Below are 5,102 nucleotides of genomic sequence, written 5' to 3'. Positions count from 1 at the left end.
ATATATTTGTAAACTTAATTTAATTTAGTTAATGAACTATTGATAACACAGAGTTCTGAAAAAGCTGTCAATTTAATCGCTTATATGAACGCACATAATATTCGAAGATAATTTAACCTAAAACAAGTTTTTTACGTGAGTTTAATGTGAACATGTCACTAAGACATTCTGCTCGGAAGGCACATTGGTTGTTGAGTTTTGAGCTTTTGCTCCGCGGCGCTGCCAAGCGCCAAATGGCCGTGACAACGCATTTTAATGTGCCTTAAGTGGCCTAAAATGTCGACAATCCAGCAATTGGCAAATACAAAATATGTGCACACTTATGTAAGTAGATACATACTGTATGATACAAATAAACCAAAAGGGGTTCAAAGCGCAATTTAATGACCTCTGATTGTGTCGTTAGAGCGATTTGTGTAGGATTATTTGAATTAAATTGCAAATTTGTTGGGGATCTTCGGAAGTGAAGAGCGCGCGAGTCAGAAGTATTAAATATACTATGTTAGGACCATATGGGAATCTATTAGAAGATTTACAAAATTAAGTAAAATATCAATTTAAATTTTGGAAGTTTTCTTACGGTATTTGAATTTAAAGAATCTGAACGCTTCGAATAGCGAATCTCCGAATCTACAATTTTTGGCATTTTTATACTCTCGCAACAAAGTTGCTACGAGAGTATTATAGTATATATATCAAAATGATCAGGGTGACGAGTAAAGTTCAAATCCGGATGTCTAAGCCATAAATAAAGCTATGCAAATAAAATTTGGTATGAAAGATCGCACTATGAAGGGGCATATTTGGATGTAATATTTTTGGAAAAGTGGGCGTGGCCCCGCCCTCAATTAGGTTTTTTGTACATATCTCGGAAACCAATAGAGCTATATAAGCCAAACTTTCTGCAGTCGTTTCTTTTAGCCACTTCTTAACACAGTCCAAATGGAAGAAATCGGATAATAACCACGCCCACCTCCTATACAAAGGTTAGGTTGAAAATTACTAAAAGTGGGTTAACTTACTAAAGAAAAACGTCAGAAACTCTAAATTTCACATAAGAAATGACAGATGGAAGCTACACTCAGTGGGCGTCGCCCACTTATGGGTAAAAAATCATATCTCAGGAACTACTAGACCGATTTTAATGAAACTTGGTTTGTAATAGTTTCCTTACATCCCAATGATATGTTGTGAAAATAGGCCAAATCGGTTCACAACCGCGCCTACTTCCTATATACCAGAACTTTGAAGACGATCTGAATCGTTTACTTTACAATGTATAAAGTAAGCACTAGTGAAGATATCGGTCCAGAACTTCGCACAAATACAATCGCCGAAATCGGACCATAGGTTTTTAAGGCCCCATATATCGAACACGAGGACCTCGGTGCTTCTAACCTAATATTATGGTTTCCAACTTTCAATGGACTTTATACAATATATATGACGAATATGTGGGTCAAATTGAGTATTATATAATATTAATAAAGTTAAATAAATAAATTGCGAGAGAATAAAATGTTCGGTTACACCCGAACTTAGCCCTTCTTTACTTGTTATTTCATTTAATCGTCCATGATTGTATCATGAATGTATTTTGTCATAAATTTGGACTTTCATGGACTTTATGACAACATCGCGAATAGTTTTTGGGTAATCGCTTATATAATTTACAAATTTACAGTGCCTCGTTTTATCTATGTATCTCGATTAGTTTTATCGGTTCAACATTGTATGAGATGCAATATTGTATGAGAGTATAAAAACACTGTACAAACTGCTTTCGAAACGTATTTTTGTAGGTGTTTAGCTCGCACTTCGATACTTGATTCGAGATCGTTCTAGTTTTTATACATATACTAAACACATTAAGGTATCACTGCGTCTGGTTATGGGTCAACCAAAAAAAAAATATATACAAACATACAGATTATCATATTACTTTGTCAAGCCTCTTAACAATATTTAATTACTGATATACATACATAAATTTTTTTATTGCGAAACATTTTATCAGCATACAAGCGTATGAATGAATTTAATCGCATGACACTGCTACGCTTCATATACATATACTATCTTTAGGGACAATGTATTAACGAATTAAAAAAAATCTCTGTTATCATAAAATAAAAAAAAATAATTAAAAAGTGCGCTTACGTACATATACTTATAAGTATATAATATATTTTTTCTTATAAGTATATGCGAGCAATGTTCTTATACGTCTGGGCGTGCAACTGTTTGCATATTAATTGATCAACGGCGCTCTCCAAGGCGAGATATTTGCGGCTATAAAAGCGTTGCATTTAAAATAATGTGCGTTATTCGCACATTCTGGAGCAATCATGGTTAATGCGAGTAGTGAGTTTTGCTCTGAGGATGACATTTGCAGCACACCGGAGTGGATAAATGAAGATTTCTTCAGGCGCATTCTCGATAAATGCGAAAATGAAAGTGTCAAGGTAATACGGAGGTAAAAATAATTTATGAAGATTAAAAAACAAAAAAAAAATTTAAATTTAGATCCACAAGTTGCTGCTCTCATCTGGCACTGCCTCAACGGATAACTACGCGAGTATACTGTATCGTGCTAAGGTAAAGTACTCAATGTGTTCCCAACCTGCTCAAGAGAAACTACGCTCATTTGTGATGAAAACTGAGCCCTTTGTGGACGGTGTGCAGAAGGATAAAATGAATGACATGCCGCTCTTTGAAACCGAAGGCTCATCAGCTATAGCTTGGAGGCGCCGCGTTACATAGTCTTCGCAGATCTTGGGACCGAAGGTTATTCGCCTGTAAATAATCGTCCATGTAGCTTGGAGGAAATCAAGTTAGCACTAAAGAAATTAGCTAAAATACATGCAATTAGCTTTCAAATGGCACAGGCGGTAAGCACTTACATACATACATATACGAAAGCAGAAAGTTCAACATTAATATAACATTTTCTAATAGAACCAACAGGAATTTGCCACTTTCGATAAGATCTTCATCAACACAATCGACATAGCTAATTTTCCCGTGCTAAGAGATGGGATCAAACTAATGAAACAAGTAATCAGTGAGCAGCCGGATCTTCAAAAATATTTGCCACATTTCGAGAGAGCAGAACAATTTTTGCTACCGAAGGTTCTGAACCTATTAAATGCGCCTAAAAACGGTAAACATAGTAGAATTCAAGTGTTGAATCATGGTGACTTTCATGTGAAGAATTTAATGGTGCAATATGTGGACAATAAGCTGAATGAGTTAATGCTGGTAAGATATGTAAATCACAAAGAAACTGAAAATATGCACTAAATGCTGTTTGGCAATCTATGCCACAGAACTATCCGCATCTTTCTTCATTATCCGTTTTATTTTTTTCGTTGCAGTTGGACTATCAAGTTAGTATGTTTGGCTCTCCAGCTATAGATTTGCATTATGCTTTTACAATGATGTACAGCCCGATCATGAGGTTGGAGAAAATGGATGAACTGCTTTATTATTACACAAAGAATTTCCAAGACACTCTCCGCAGTGTGCAATACAAAGGTCACATTCCAACAATTACGGATTTGAGAGCGGAGATGTGCGATTATAGACATTGGGGTACGTAAAGCCTGCTCTTATCGATATTGTATTCTGGTATCATTACATTATATTTTCAAAACAGGCCTTTACTTGGTTTCCACTTTGCTTTGCTTTAACTATGCCTTTATGGAGGGCATTGGTATGAACGAAATGGTCGAGTCGGAGGACACGAGGCGGAAATTATTTGCAAATACGAAGATTCTGGATGAGCTGCGTGTATTGCTTCCATGCTTCTTGTACTTAGGTTATTTCGAGGAATAATACTTTGACTTACATGCATACATAACTTCATCTCCTCTCACTTGCAACACCCACAGTCTTCACTGTTGAAAGTTCTACTTCGCAAGTTGTTCGAACTAACTAACTGCAAACTTCTTGTTGTACTCGCAACAAAAATCTTAGACGTATGTTCGATGTCATCCGTATACTGACTGTGGTACTTAACGTTCAACATAAGACGTTTTATGTACAATAAATTTCTTGATAAAATTTACAACCACTAATATGCTTGCAGATGATAACAAAAGTTGGTGGCCACTGGCACCACCACCGCCTCTGTTTCTCAAGGATACTGGAAAGAGTTTTAGTTTTGTATATTGTTTTAATTTAACGCAATTCAAACTGACGCCAACTCTGTTTGTTAAACTTTATACTACAACATTACAATGCAACAAGAAAGTAGTAACGATGTCAGGAAGCGTACAGCAGAAATCCACTTGTAAAACAGTGTAAGAAGTGCAGTGGACGAGTATACTCAATATCTAGCGCATCATTTTGTTATTATATTTTTAGTGCAGAAAGTAGAAAGCTTTTTAAGTCTCTTAAAATTTAATCAACTACTTTAGGTAATAATAACGTTAGGTCGAATTGTTTTTTTTTTTTTAAATGATAGATAAAGTGAGGATGTACAAAAAAGTGAGTTCCAAATGTAGGACATTCCAGAAGGAAATTTTGCGGACTAATGGCTCGACCATAAATATAAATTCACTTTGTGTACTGCGTAAACTTCTGAGGAAAGCAATAATCGGTTCTGCTTCACTGAAACACATATCTACTTATGCATTTCCACTTGATGAGCGGAACCGATTGCTGGTTGGAACCTTAACTTATTAGTTTGGTTCCGTGGAATCCTGATATTACAGTTTAAGAATGGAAAAACCAGATTAACAACCATGCCTACTTCTAATATAAGACAATTTTAAATTCCATTTCATTCATCTGCTTCACAATATACACATCAAGTACCAATGATATCGAAGGTAACGGACAAAAACTTTGCTTAAATACTGAATTTGGAGTGTGCCATTCCTCATTCAAGCATGATGCATTTGGACGACTTCTCACCTCTAAGATATTCCAAAGAAATCTAGAAAAAATATTTTCATTGTAATTATAATGTGCCTCTGTACTAAAATTGATAAAAATCGGGCCATTAGTTAGAATACGGAATTATGAATAAGCTGCTTTTAGAATAGGTTTTGGCGTCAGCTGTATCGAGGTTCCCTAATTTTGCATTGTTGCCAATC

General features: G+C 35.5%; 1 pseudogene; it reads left to right on the top strand.

Moving 5' to 3' along the window:
• Nucleotides 1-2,249: 2,249 nt before the first annotated feature.
• Nucleotides 2,250-4,628, top strand: LOC105213916 (uncharacterized; annotated as a pseudogene).
• The last annotated feature ends 474 nt before the right edge of the window (nt 4,629-5,102 follow it).

The sequence above is a fragment of the Zeugodacus cucurbitae genome, chromosome 5 (assembly GCF_028554725.1).
Source record: "Zeugodacus cucurbitae isolate PBARC_wt_2022May chromosome 5, idZeuCucr1.2, whole genome shotgun sequence".
Taxonomy (NCBI): Eukaryota; Metazoa; Arthropoda; class Insecta; order Diptera; family Tephritidae; genus Zeugodacus; species Zeugodacus cucurbitae.
Note: the sequence above shows the minus strand (reverse complement) of the source record. Positions and strands in the feature narration are given on the sequence as shown.